Genomic DNA, 16,012 nt, shown 5'->3' with positions numbered 1-16,012 from the left:
TTGAGCTAATAAATAAATTTGTTGCTTTTTAAAAAAAAATAAAAAAATAAAATACAAGTAATACAAACATTTTGGTTTAATAATTTAGAATTTTTAAAAAGAGAAAAAGGAAAAAGTGAAAGAAAAATTTTGCATAATTTTTTGTTCAGCAGTCCTTCAAAATCAAAATGATGCCACTTTCTTCCCTTTCTCATCTCTGTTGCGTTCATTTTTTTTTTTTCTTCATAAAAAAAAGTCCTGGAACTGAGCGTATCTCCCTCAAATTAATTACGGAGTACTTTTCACGCTAAATTCACACACCATAACCATCTAAACCCATTGATTCCTCAACTCAACCCTTAAACCGTCATCTTAAACCAACCGAAAAACCTAATAAGTATGTTAACATATATATGTTCAAAATCACCCCTAAAGCATTCAAATGTCAAGAACAAGAACAAGAACAGAAGAAAGGTTCAAGCAATTTCATCAGATCAGACAACATATTAAAGTAAATCAAGTTTGATAGCAAAAGGTACAATCCATCTTAATCAGATCATTAGGCTTTCAACTGTAAGTGTAGTTTCTTTGTTTATTTTCTTCACATAAGTATAATAAATTGAATTATGAAATAGGTATCAATCATAATTTATAAGAATTGCGGGAAAATAAAAGCCCTATTTTTTGCTGCTTTTCTTTCATGTGCACAGTAGTTGTCAAGGAGGAAAGGTGTAAAATTAGGTCAATGAGTTGTGATTTGTGACAGGTTATACTGTCAATTCACTAAATTCACGTGCTTATAATAAAACTTTCTGTGAATGAATCAGGTTTATTAATTTGCTAAAATGTTTGAATTCATTATTAAATTATGTATAATATTTATAAATGGTTGTTTTGTACCACTAATTATTGTTTGAACCTTGTTTTCGTTGAAGATGGTATATTTATTAAATCTTGTTAGTTTGAAGAATTCCGATTAGATTAAAGTAGATTAGAAACTCTATTATATTATTTGATTGGTGATAATGGGGGGAGGTTATCAGAAGACTTTAGAGTAATTGAACATATAGTTGACTTTTGAGTTCATAATATTTCATCTTTATAGATCATTTCATCTAATTTGAAATGGCTTCTTCTTCCTCTAGTAACATGGCTTATCCTAGGGCTAATGGTAGCAGCTAAGCTATGATGTATTTCTGAGCTTTGATACCCGTCATGCTTTTACTGATCATCTCTATAATGCTTTGAAGCATGCAGGAATTCTAACTTTTAGAGACAGTGATGATGCTGAAAGTGGCGAAGACATGAAACTTGAAATTCAGAGGGCAATTATAGCATCTGATACTTCAATAATTGTTTTGTCTGAAAACTACGCAACTTCAACAAGGTGTTGGGTGGATTTGGCAAAAATAAAATCAGATATAAACTTGAGTGGCCAGAAACAAATTAATATGTGGGTGACCTTAATATATGTGTGCTTGGGTAAACTCAAGATGTCTTTATATGTTGTACACTTTGGATCCATCATCTGAGAAAAGGAGGGGCGGTGTGCATAACAAGCTTTTAGATTGGGTCATATGGGTCAAGTGCCTTTTTATCAAGGCAAATTCCATTTAAAGGTAACTATTTTACACTGTTTTTCATATTATAGGTAATCTATTTCACTTTGCATCATTTAAAGGAGTACGTTATCAAAAGTTAATCAAAAAGAGGGTGGTCGTTAACTTTTGTTAACCTTCTCAGCTAAATGTCAACTTTGCATAACATGTCAAGCCCTTTATCGATCAACGTTTTCAACTCGTGATTTCGACGCACGTTATCGACGGGCTATTCTGACACGCGTTTTCGACCTGCGATGATGTATCCCTTATAAGCATCTATATGTTCCATAGTAAATCCGTCTGTTATGTCTTTTTTTTTATATTAATATTACAGGAGTTTGCAAATTAAGAAGACTTACTAAACTGTTATAACTGGGTGGGATTCCCTCTTTTCAAAAAAATAATAATAACTTATTGGAGTGCATAATATCAATTAAATTATAATCTTGTTTTTTGGGATCTTGTTATGTTCTTTGTCAAAAAAGATTGCAGAGACTTCTCGTCTATCTTTCGACGAGTACTTTTCAAGCACACATGGGATGACAGCCAGATCAGGGTTTAGTAATACCGAAAAGGAGGTATATAAAATTTAAGTTTGGCAGATTTACACTAATATTCAATGTTATGTAATGGAGAAACGTAAAGATTTTCATGCAACTGCAGGCATATAAGAAAAGAATGGCTGAAGAGAAAAGGGAAAGCAGCTGCCACATCATTATTTAGCAAATTGAAAACGAAGGTAATACACCATTTTACCTAATAGATAAAATGAAGTGTGTTAAAGCTAGACACCATCACTTTTCATTATTTTAATATAGTTTTTAGCCAATCTATTGTGTCTTGAAACTTTAATTACTAAACTCTTGGTGTTTTAAAGATGAATAATAAGATAAATCATAGGAAATCACAAATTGAATTCACTTTGCCAAAATCAGAGAAGACCCAAATCAATGGTATCTGCCTGCCCAATCTCTCTCAAGAGCCAATACTATTCTCATACCTAAATTCTCTATAATATCTTCTCAGTTCTCACCATGACTTCCCTAATATATAGACACCTCACACGTGTAAATAGCCAACCACCTTGCATTCCACTTGCTCATTCATGGGCTGACTGAAGGTGTATTGGGCTTGATCATTCATGGGCTTAATATTGTAAGTGGTGGCCTGTTCCTTCTTATCAGAATGTTTCAGAAATTCATGTGTCCACGTCACTATTTTCAGCAACTCGTTATTCTCTGAAAGATATACTTTATGCAACAAATTAATTTTTAATGATATACGGGTCATTGGACACGGAGTATCAGGAAAGATATATAAAGGTCAAATTAGACGATACCAACTAACGTTGATGATATGCCCGGTGAATCTTTGTATTATCATCAATATATATAGCCAAGGCTCCACTAACTTGGATGCAACGAATGAGGGTCGCCATAGGAGCTGGGTGTGGATTGGAATACCTTCATAACGGCACTCCACTGGGGATCATACATCGTAATGTGAAGAGTTCGAACATTCTTTTGGATAAGGGTTGGGAAACTACGCTTTCGGTACATTGGTCGTACATAATAGTTCCAAACGTTAAGCTAAGCTCACCTTCAACCTGACACTCAACTACTGATTAATCCTCATATGTTAACGATAGTATAAATGGCATTAGGGGGTATATAGATCCAGAGTATTTCATTACCGGAGATCCGACACTGAAAACGGATGTGTATGCTTTCAGGGTCGTACTATTTGAATTGCTATCTGGGAGGCTTGCAAGCGAGGGACAATTTAGTTTGGTAAGGTGGGGTAAAGAGTGTACGTAGAAGCACAAAAACTGGATCTGTTGGTTGATTCTTGTATCAGTGGAACAATTGCTCTCCAATGTTTAACACAGTTTGCTCAACTTGCGGAGCGTTGTGAATGTAGTGATTCAATCGAACGGCCTACCATGAGCCAGGTTGTGCAGTCGCTTGGTGATTTTATGGTTCTTCAAGAAGAACATGAACGATTGCTAAGTCATCATGAAGAGATCTAATTCGAAGGTTCTGTTGTCAAGCTATTGATGAAGATATGGTCAATATTCAAATTTGTATATGCCACAATATGTATATTCTGTCATCTTTTTTAAGAGAATTCATAATTGTTTTATCATGTGTAAGTAGTTTTTTTTTTTTTTTTTTTACTTATTTATAAATAAGGTGAAATTACAATTTTGTTGTTATATACATGCTTTTTTTTTTCTATAAACAAGGTGAAGTTACGATTTTATTCAGATTTTCCGATTTTCCCTTTTTTTGGCCGTTGAGAAAGTTTGTGATCGATTCGGGGCTCAAGTTCTCGGTAAAAATTCGAAAACAAGAACTCGGGGAGTTATCGGTCGAGTTGGCCTATTTCTTCTAGTGAGCTAGATTTCCGATCCTAAGATTCTCACCCAATTTTACTTTTCACCCTCGAAAACCCATACACCTCAACCATCAAAATAAATTGATTCCTCAACGTAACCCTTTACACAGTCATCTCAAACCAACCGGAAAACCTAAAAAGTTTGTCAACCCATAAACTTATTTTATCCTCTAAAAATCATCTCTAAAGCATTCAAATGTCAAGAACAAGAAGAAGAAAAAAAGTTGAAGCAATTTCATCATATAACGTATTCAATCAAATTGGATAGCAAAAGGTAAAATCCATCGTATACAAATTCGTTAGCCTTTTCAACAGTAAGTGGACTTTCTATCATGATTTTCTTCATGAGTATAAAAATCGACTATGAAAATAGGTATTAATCATCATAAACAAAACACTATGCAATCAATTTTATAAGAAAAGAATTGGGAAAAAATTAAAGCCATAACTTTTTTGTTGATTTTCATTCATGTGCAGTTGTGCACAGGGGAAATACTGTCAAATCACTAAATTCATGTGCATGTGTCATGTATCTCTGGGAAGAATCGTAAAAATATTAGAAATGCGAATGAATTTCACAAACAAGAAATGAAATTGAAATCGCAAATCGAAATTATATTAAGAACTAAGATTGTCACAATTACAATAGGATAGGAAATGAGAGGGAAATGTGTAAACACACACTAACACAAATCTCAAGCTAATGACAAAATGAATACTAACTTCCTATTTATACTTGGGCGAGAAAAGGGGTTAAGCTTGGCATGTGCCTCGCACATGCGTCATAACTAATCCATAACATTTCGAAATAAAACTTTATGTGGGAATCGGGTTAGTTATTTTGTTTTCTTTGGAATTAAAAGTTTCTATTAGATTGGTAGATTTGATGTGAACTTTTTATTGTGAAGATAGCAGAATTTCTTTTTTCTTTTTATTTTATTTCTAAACTTAAAATAAAATTCATTATATATTTACATATGATGTATGATATTTTATACTCTATAAGGTTTCAATAGTCTTTTTCACATCAGTTTATTTTTCTTCTGGAGTAATTCAACTTTTTTTCGTTAAAGATTATTTAGTGAATCAAATTATATATTAGTTCACATAATAATTTAGATTAGATGAAAGGAAATTGGAAACCTTATCCAAAATATTTGATTGGTGATCATTGGGTTGGGGCTGGTTATCGAAGACTTGTGAAGTATTGAAGATATAGTAGTTGACTTTTGAGTGGCTAATATTGCATCTCTTCACAGACATTTCATATTTGGATAAAATTTGAAATGGCTTGTTCATCCTCTAGTAACATGGCTCTTCCTAGGGCCAAAGGTAGCAGCTACGATGTATTTATGAGCTTTAGGGGCGAAGATACTCGTCATTCTTTTACTGATCATCTCAATCATGCGATGAAGCAAGCAGGAATTCTGACTTTTAGAGACAGTGACGATGCCGAAAGAGGCGAAAACTTGAAGCCAGAAATTAAGAGCGCAATTAAAGCTTCTAAAGCCTCAATAACCGTGTTGTCTAAAAACTATGCAACTTCCACGTGGTGCCTTGACGAGCTCTCGTTGATCCTTGACCAAAGGAGAAGGATAGATTGCAATCATTTTGTCTTACTGCTTTTTTATCATGTTGATCCTTCGGATGTTCGTAAACACCGGGGAACTTTCAAGATTGCTGCCAAACCTGACAGCCGGTGGACAAATGAGAACGTTGACGGGTGGAAGGCAGCCCTTACGGAGGTTAGCAATGTCATTGGCATGGTTGCTTCAAACAGGTTGGCACATAACCTTGTGAATCAATATTTTCATACTAGAAACTGCATCTCAACGAGAACTATGAGAACTCCTTAATTACATGGTTTATATGCATTTATATTCAACAAATTGCATATAAGTGTTATCTAGTGTTCATATCATTGGCAAAGAAATGTTCACAATCACAAATTACATATTCAATTGTGAATTATATGAAATGTTCGCATATTACACAAACACATGCACATGTGAACGAAAAATTATATATTTAATTATATAGTTAAATTTTAGGTTTTTTCAAACTATTTTTTGTTCAATATTACTTTCCATCAACATTTATATGTGATTCAACCTACTCAAATATGAAAATCCTTGTAATTTAATGGTTCTCGCAGTTATCGTCCTTTTTTGGTTCTCGTTTAAACTTTTGACTATTATACATTATTATTAGAAAAAATTACGCCATTAGTACCTGTGGTTTATTCACACTTGCATCAAAACACCTAAACTTTCTTTTTTGCATACTTGGTACCTCAATTTTGCTTAACTGTCGTGGTTGGTACCCCAACCTAACTGCCGTCAAAGTTTAATGGTTAACTTCTCACATTATACAATCATAAAAGTACAAGGACTATTAGTGTAATTCAGTAAAAATTTAGGGTTAACTCCTTACATTTTCCTTTTTACATCATCTTCAACAATATATTCAACAAACTTTTAAACCCAAATTAAACCCTAATACTCAAGATTAAAAAATAACTCATGTGATTCATGAATGTAAAATTGATTAATGCAATTTCTACTTAGAATTAAATTACTTGAAATGGATTTAGTTAAATTACTTAGAATTAAATTACTTAGAATTTTTTCTTATTATTATATAAAGTGCGTGATTAATTCTTGTCACGTCTCAACTCCTCCTTTATTCGTGCCACATGTCAGTCTATAATTTATTTATATATATATAAATTAAATTATTATTAGATTTCCTAATTTAATTTAATATACAAATTTCATTAACTAAAATATTATCAGTTTAATGATATGTTTTAGGTATTAAGTGAACGCAAATGCTAAAGTTATTTAGTTTAATGACCCGTGAAACCACATAGTCCGACTAAGAAACTCGTCAGCTGAACATTTCATCAAACACCTAAAATGCATATTAAACAATCCACATCCAATCATAAGAGATAATATTGGTTGTCATTTTATTTTAAAAGTATAAATTAAAATATAAATGTAGAATTGGTTTCCTTCTGCGTAACTTTTATATCTTCTCGTACTCAATTCAAAATAATTAATTAAAATTATTTAATTTTAATAATTAAAATAATTATTAATAAGATTTAATAATAATAATCAATTAATAAGATTTAATTTTAATTCAAAATTATTTAGATTAATGACATCACCCACCATCCTTAGATTTTTTTCTTTTTCTTTTTGATTTTTGTTAGAAACAGGGTATGTAAACAGATAATCCGGATATTTCTAGAATCGTGAAACACTTTATTAATTGAATATTCCGACCCTCCTTGTCTCGGGTTACACGAAATTTCAATTGGGATAAGACTAGAAATGCAAATCGTTTCCAGACAAGAAGAATGCGATTTATGTGTATAGATTTGTGTGTTCGTTCTGTATGAAATTGAATAAGAATGAAAGCAGTTTTTCCAAAACTGATTATATAAAACAGTTTAGGCGGTTAACAAATGAATGGTTATGACGGTTGAAAAAGGAGCGGGAAAAACGTTTTATTTAAACGTTTCATTAAAACGTATCACTCAAAACGTTTTTGTTTCGGGGCGCTGCCCCGAGCCCTGCGAGGGGCGCTGCCCCCTCGACCCCTGCCCGCTCACCTGGGAGCGGGGCCCTAGCCAGGGGCTCTGCCCCTTGGACCCCGCCAGGGGCGCTGCCCCTTGGACCCCGCAAGGGGGCGCAGCCCCCTTGACCCCCGCTATTACCGTGAGCCAGTGTCTAGTTCACTCTTATAGGCGTGCACTCCGCACTCACCGAACCCATGTTAAGTATCACTAGTCAACTCCTGCTTTCTAGTAAATCACAATCAGCTAAAATGTTAGTTGGATGACACTAAAATCACCAACAATTTTTTCTTAACAAAGGAATTAGCTTAATAATGACATCATCATTTTAGCAATATAATAGAAACTATAGATAGATAGATTAATATTAACAACAATAGATGTTATAATTATATTAATTAATAATATTATATATTATATTATTATTAAAATTATTTTAAATGATCATGAATAATGTTGTTTTAAACAATACATTTATTTAATACGGATAATGATAATGATAATATTTCTATACAATATCAAATTATTATATAATAAAATAAACTTTTTTTTTTCAAGAAAAACAGAGCATATATAATAAAATAAACTTAATATAGCATAATATCTATATATCTATCTATAAATTATATAATAAAGCGCTTGAATAATCCTACGTGTCAACTTGAAATTCTGTCTTTTGGGCCAATTGCGTTTTGCTGATATAAAGTTGTAATTAGGTCGATTTTTGGGTTCATCTTTTTTAACGAGAGGTTTATACCAAGTTTTTAGAGTGGACATTAATATGATGTTTTGGTATATACGTAAAATAATTTTTGGTTCAAATTATAACTTGTTATGGGTGTGTGTGTATTACCGTAATTAACTTTAAGCATTTATTAGTTACTGGTTCAAACAACTCCAGAACTTTACCAGCTGAACTCGTTAGTTTGCTCTTACAGGCCAGAGACTGAATTTATACCAGACGTTGTCGACGCTGTTTATAAGAGACTTAATCGGGAACAAATTCGTATTCCACAAAATGTAGTAGGGATAGATTCTTGGCATAAAAAGATCTTCAATCCGGGGTTAAAAGAATCCAAAGAAGATTTTTTTGTGATTTATGGCATGCCCGGCAGTGGCAAGTCAACGTTGGCGCGGTATATTGTTGATCTGTATCGTCAAAATTTTGATAGTTATAGTATTGTCGAAAATATTGGAGCTAGATGTAAAAAGCAACATGAACCATATGAAATGGTTAAACTACAAAAACAACTTTTCAGTGATATTTCACAGCGAAAGGACATAATAGTACCGAATGTTTTCCAGGGTACAGTTCAGATTGAAGTGCTCTTGAAAACGACAAAAGCACTTATTCTTCTTGACGATATTGTTAACGTTGGTCAGTTGGACAAGTTACTCGGATTGGGGAATATGAACAAAGAAAGCAAGATTATAATAACGACAACTAATATTTCTATATGTAATTGGTTAATATCCAATTCCAAGAGCTACAAAATGCACAAAATGCCGTCACTGGTTGGTAATGAAGAATTAGAGCTTTTTAGTCTTCATGCCTTTCATTCAAAAACTCCTAAAGATGGTTATGAGGTGCTTGCACAACAAGTAGTAGATTATTGTAAAGGAAATCCACTGGCTCTTGAAGTATTGGGTTCCTCTTTTTCACAAAAAAAACACTATTGGTGTTTGGGAAAGTGAAGTGAGATCACTTGGAAAAGAAATTCATCGGGATATTTATGTGGTACTCAAAAGGAGCTATGATTCGTTATCTTCCTTAGAGAAAGAGTTATTTTTGCATATTGCATGTTTTTTTGTTGGTGAACATATGGATTACGTGGTTAACATATTTGAGCATGATTACAATGCCAAATCAAAGATCCAAAACCTCACTGAGAGATGCTTTCTGTATGTGACTCCAGAAAAAAAACTGATGATGCACGGATTACTTCGAGAAATGGGGACAAACATAGTGGATCGGGAATCACGTATACTTGTCGAGCGCAGCAGAGTTTGGCGTAATAAGGACTCTTACGACATTCTGAAAAGAAAAAAGGTAAGATGCTTAATTTGTATGTGTATGTTTACCCTTACTTTCTATTTCAGCCGCTCCAATTTGATCTAAGAGGTTGTTTTTCCCATGGTGTGTTTAGAGTTCAACAACAATAGAAGGTCTAGCTCTTGACATTGAAATGCTTTTGAAAGAGGGCCGTAGAAAAGAAGAATTACAGGAGGTACGGTGTACTTTATATTATAGTTATACCTGGCAATTGAGACTCATACTCTAAAATTTGAGTCAATTGATCAAGCTTTCGAAGCTTTCGAGTCAACTGGGTCTTGAGAAAAAGTAGGCCTAGTAGTGTAAACAAAACTTTAGAAAATGTCCAATGGATTTCCCTCCAATCTATTGGATCCAATAGGATTCCATCACTAGATAGCCTAGTAGTTGGGGCCCTGTGTTCATTGCAAGAGTTCCCAGGTTCGAATTTTGTCAAGAACGAATATTTAGCGATGGCCAAGGATGGGTTGGAAACAACTATGGAGTAATTATGCTGGACTGCATACATCAGAGTATGAGGTCGGATTACTCGCCCTCTTGGGTAGCCCGAACAGGGAATACCTTTTACGTTTTTACCTATTAAGTCCTATACAAAATATAAAAGAACAAGACTAATGGGTATCAATTCCCGAAACTCAATAAATAGAAATTGGTCTAATAGGTCTTGTGAATGAGTCAAGTGGGTCGAGCATAACATGTTTCTTCCGCCAAACATTTTTGAAAGCATTTTTGATTATATCATTTATTATGTATATTAATACTTTCTTATATAAATAATAAATACTAATATACTACGGAGTAATAAATAATAATAACTAAAATAATATAATAAATGTAAAAAAATCAATGGAAAAAGTATATAACCCGTTTAACCCAGTTGACTCGTGATCCGTTTCGACCCGTTACCCAAATCGACCCAACCTGACCCATTTGGACATGTTTAAAAATTTGAACCGTGAACCATTTCAACCGAAAACCATTTTGACCCATTATCCAAACCGACCCAACGTGACCCGTTTACCAGGTATGAATATAGTGTTGATCTCTAAACTTGAAATATGTGAAATTATTGAATTTTCAGTTTTCAATATTGTATAAACGTAAACTAATACATGTATCTTATGAAAGAACTGGCTATACACCCTCGAAATATCCGATTTAGTGATTCTACAATGCGTAAAGGCTAATAGGTGGGTGATGAGTGGCGGAACTAAGATCTTAGATTATTGGTGGCACAAAACATCTATCTTTGAGCGTTACTTTTTTCGAATATAAAAGGGTCCTTTTTGCAAAATTAAATTTATTGATTTTGCTAGTCTAATATTCTTTTCCTATCTGTGAGATCTCTACCAAATCGTTTATATAAATTAGCATCGAAGGAGTAGAATTTGGTATTTTAAATCTGTTAGAAATATTCGCACCTTAAAGTTGAATACTGATTTTCATTTTACTAATCTTTCTAGTGTGTTTTGTTAATAATAAACTCAGATGAAAGAAGTGAACTGGTAGTTATTTCCTATATTGACAGTTATTGGGAAAAGTCACGATGTGTGGAAAAAGTCACACCCATCTTGAAAAGTCACAATGCTTTATAAGACCACAGATAACGCAGACGTTTGTTGCCTGAATCCGCCCACAAACGCCCCACAAACGCCCGGAATGGGGCGTTTGTGTTTGGGCGTTTGTCAAGAAAGCACGGGCATGAAAATGTGCGTTTGTGATTTTTTTTTTTTTTAATTCTTTTCTACCTTTTTCACCACTTTTTAACCCAACCTCCAATCATATTTTGACACATCACCCACAAACGCCCTTACAAAAGCCCCCCATTACAACTCCCCCCAAAATGTCATGGTCCAGCCACAGTTTTTTCCCAAAAAGTGCACCTCACCCACTCCACGTCACAATCACCAATATCTGTGGTCTAAAAGACATTAGTGTTGTAAATATATATGTATATATAAAGGTGTATGTGCATACAGTGGCATTGAGTCTGTTGCAGAAATTAAATTAAAGATTCTGATGTATTGTACCATTAAGAAAGCAAAAGCATTCCTTTCCTTTCTTCTTGTTGTTCTTCACGTGCATACTCTTGTCCCAAATCACATAGAGTTACATATACAATTATCATGTTTTGCGTCTCTGTTGAATGATGAAAACCATGTAGTTTATTATCTTTAATCGTGATTATTAGATGAACAAGTAACCTAATTCTAATTGGACACAAAATTAAACTCAAATTAATATAGAAAAATATTAATCTAAATATAATTACTAAATAATCACTACAACATATTTTCTAATACTTTGGACGTCCTGATTCTGTTTTGTTTCTCGTACTGAACAGCTTTCAAGCGATTCACTTCAGCAGATGGATCAACTGAAATTGCTCAAGCTCAATTATGTTGAACTCACTGGATCATACCGGGATTTATCTGAACATTTAATATGGCTCTGCTGGGTTGGATTCAGCAAAAGCACCGTAGCCACTGACTTATTAATGGACAAATCAAAATTGGTTGCTTTAGATATGAGCTATAGCCGGTTGAAAGAGTTCGAACCACCCACGGTAGCAAAATTCACTGTTCCCTTTAATGGTGTATCTTTAATTTTCTTCATGCGGACGTAGTAAGCTAAATATATCTTACTGTATTACTTTTGAAACAGGTTCTTGAATCATTGAAGATATTAAATCTTAAAGACTCACGCGATCTTCTAGAAATAAGCAGCATTGACCGGATACCTAATCTTGAGACTTTAATTCTGTGGAACTGTCACAGTCTAGTTCGTGTGTGTAGGAACATTGGAAACCTAGAAAGGCTTTTTTTACTACACATGAAAGGGTGTAAAAACCTGTGTAATAGGGAACACATAGATACATCAGTAGAGCTCAATGCTTCAACATCCCGTGGAGGAAGTACACTAGAGTCATCCTTTCCCTTGCCACATCTGCTACAACAACTTTTTCTCGACGATTGTAATCTAGATAGCACCGATTATTTTCCTCTGAGTTTCGATGATCAAAAATCTCTGCAATACGTAAACTTGGGGAATGGTCTGTTTGAAGTGCTGCCTAGATACAACGGTCTTGAAAATCTCCGGGTTCTTGACTTAAGAAATTGTGCAAGACTTAAAAGACTTGTATGTCTTCCAAGTACGCTTGCAGAATTGGATATATATAACTGTATGTCATTAGAGAAAATTACTTTCGAATCAGGTCGATTTACATTGCAAAAGTTTGGTTATGAAGGCTGCTCTAATTTGTGTGAAATTGAGGGCCTGTTGAAATTGTTGCCGGTAGCTAAACTTGATGAAGCTGATTTGGGACACATGAATTGGTTAAAAGAATATGAAAATCATCAAGTGTGTCTGGTTGGTGATGATGAGCTCACCAAAGGCAGAAGTTGCTTTCTCCAGGTTTATTTTCCCCAAAAAAATTTTCCCTCCAGATAAAAACAATATATATATATATATATATATATATATATATATATATATATATATATATATATATATATATATATATATATATATAGTGGTAGGATCAAGGGGAAGTAACCAATCGGGGGGAAGCAAATTTTTTTTTTCATTTTTTGAAAAAACTTTGTTCACGAACATTATAGATTGGATGAAAATATGAACATTTAATAAAGACACTTTGTGATAAATGTTTTTATTTTGGCGGGAAAACGCTAGAAGAAGTAATATATAACAATTATCGTTTTTTTCGAGCGTCTGTTGAGGTTTTAGATGTTAGAGTTTAGATATTAGGGTTTATAGGATTTAGATATTAGGGTTTAGAAATTTAGGGTTTAGATTTAGGATTTAGATTGTGTTTTTAACACGAACGGTTTAGAGTTTAGGATTTAGGGTTTAGGGTTTGGTGTTTTGGGTTTATGGAATAAATACAAAACACCAGACCCTAAACCCTAAACTCTAAATCGGGCTAAATTTTACTTCACAAAACATGAAAAAAAACGTTCACATTCTTTACGAACAATATTATCTTGAATGTTATTTTTGTCGATAGTTTTCCCACCTAAATAATAACATTCATCACGAAGTGTCTCTTCGAAATGTTCATATTTTCGTGTGATCTTGATGCCGGAAAAAAAAAATTCCAAAAAAAATAAAAAAATAAAAAATATTTGCTTCCCCCACTTCCCCTGATTGGTTACTTCCCCATTGATCCTGCCATATATATATATATATATATATATATATATATATATATATATATATATATATATATATATATATATATATATATATATATATATATATATATATATATATTGTCGGTCTTGTACATTTTGATGCCCTGTGCGGGTCAACTAAAAAATGCCCTACTAAGTTTCCCGAATAACGGTACTTGATCGAACATGATCTATATATGTGTATATATATGATATATAATAGTTTTTTTTTTCTAAATATCTGCTTTATAGTTTAGTTGTCATGTGAAATTTGAACCTTATTATTACCGACATATACATATTAATACTGATGTATAGGCTCATAAAGACATAAAATTATCAAAATTGATATTTTTCGTCGTCGGATTTCATGCTAGAACTAAACAGTAGTTATAAAACTGCATTTAGGTGCGAGTATGCGTCATTTGCACTAGACAAATTATATGAAAAGGCATAGAAATTAAGAAGTTATAATCAAATACATATAGTCGGATATTGAAGACTACCCAAACTATTCAGGCTCATCAAGCTAAAGAAAATATTATCATAAATATATTTTAAATGCAATTATAAGAATATAAATGTACATATTATTATATAATTGTTCTTGGTATAAAAAGATATGAGAAATTGTTACCGTTTACAAATAAATCGTTTACAAATAAATCATTCTGAAAGAAATATATAAATGAAAGAGAGATTTTAAAGTGTAACTTAAAATAAAATAAAAGGTCAATTTTAAAAAAATAAAAAGTTAAATGTGTATATTCAACTAGAATAAGGGGTTAGTTTTGGAAATAGAAAACTAATACTCGTGTTATCGCATTGTCTTATTCAGTACACAAAAGAAAAACCCATATCCCACCATAAAAATAGATTTTCAACTTCCTTTTTTAATTCAATTACTGTTAATCGTACGTCTTATAACCATAAAACATCATTAAGTGACCGTAAATATTTCAAATCTCGATTCACAACACCTATATATTTTGAACTATTGATGCCCCCTATCGGTTGATGCCCAGTGCGGGCGCACGGCCTGCCTACCCTCAGGTCCGGCTCTATATATATATATATATATAGATTTTTTTTTGAAGTATTTGGTGAAGATTGGGCTTGGTTTGCTAAAATCACTATGAGCAATGGAAATAATTTGATTTACAACCCAAGATTATTTGGCAGACCTGATTCGGGTGAAGTTTCTGTATGGTTAAGCTATTGGCCAATTGGAAGCTTATTGGACGTTGGTGATGAAGTTACTGTGTCAATTGTAGTGATAAGTGGGTTGGAGGTGCTTGAATGTGGTGTACAGCTAGTGTACACTGATGATGATGAAGAACGTAAAAAGAATGAAAATAAACTGAAATGGATTGAAACTGTTGGAGGAGACTTGTCTGGATTTAAACTAAGCAATGGATCGTACTATCTTTGTCGGCGTGATTTCTATAAGTTAATGGAGGTTGGGAGACTGACTCCTGAGTGGTTAGTGTTAGATTTAGTGTAGGTTTAGATTTTTTAGAAGTGATAGATTAGTATGAAGTATTATAGTGTTTATAATGTTGAGGGGGTGTTTTAGAAATTAGAATGGAAGAGAGTTTTTAGAAAGTTGTTTTATTACTTCAATTTGTTTGTGTTTTGTTGTGTTACATTTTGCAAGACCACTAGCCTATTTATAGGCTCAATAAGTCTACTAGATCATTCTAGCAAATCTTGATTTTTTTGACTAACTAAATCTCTAACAATTTCTAGTCACTTCTACTTAAATATCTACTATTAAATATCTAATAAAACTTACTAATTCTAGACTAATCTATATTAATCTAGAAAAACATTATAATATTTTAACACTCCTCCTTAATGTTTTTCGGTGTTACTCCGAGCATGTTGCTTAGGAACTCGAACTTGGGTCTTGGTAGTGCTTTAGTGAAAATATCTGCAATCTGCTCTTCGGTCTTGCAGTATTTTAATTCAATATATTTCTTGGCTGAGCTTTCTCGCAGAAAGTGATACTTGATGTCAATATGTTTTGTTCTGCCATGGAACACTGGATTCTTTGCCATCGCGATCGCGGACTTGTTGTCGCAGAATATTTTTGTAGCTTCATCTTGTTTCTCGCCCATGTCTTCTAGTATTCTTCTTAGCCATATAGCTTGATTAGCTGAGTTTGCGGCTGCGACGTACTCAGCTTCAGCTGACGATTGTG

At 33.1% G+C, this 16,012-nt stretch overlaps 1 long non-coding RNA gene and 1 pseudogene across 2 annotated transcripts; both read left to right on the top strand.

Annotated features, from left to right (window-relative positions):
• The first annotated feature begins 263 nt into the window (after nt 1-263).
• LOC139898355 (uncharacterized) lies at nt 264-3,825 on the top strand. 2 transcript variants are annotated; one of them, XR_011776984.1, is made up of 4 exons: nt 264-514; nt 1,237-1,598; nt 2,066-2,158; nt 2,244-3,825. It is a non-coding gene; the product is annotated as an uncharacterized lncRNA (long non-coding RNA). The 2 variants fall into 2 exon arrangements; XR_011776985.1 differs by having other exon boundaries at nt 1,230-1,598.
• Nucleotides 3,826-5,263: 1,438 nt separating this feature from the next.
• The window catches only part of LOC139901907 (disease resistance protein RPV1-like), a 28,702-nt pseudogene continuing 17,953 nt past the window's right edge, over nt 5,264-16,012 (top strand).

This window comes from Rutidosis leptorrhynchoides, chromosome 3, assembly GCF_046630445.1.
Source record: "Rutidosis leptorrhynchoides isolate AG116_Rl617_1_P2 chromosome 3, CSIRO_AGI_Rlap_v1, whole genome shotgun sequence".
Classification (NCBI taxonomy): Eukaryota; Viridiplantae; Streptophyta; class Magnoliopsida; order Asterales; family Asteraceae; genus Rutidosis; species Rutidosis leptorrhynchoides.
This window is presented reverse-complemented; position numbering and strand designations above follow the sequence as displayed.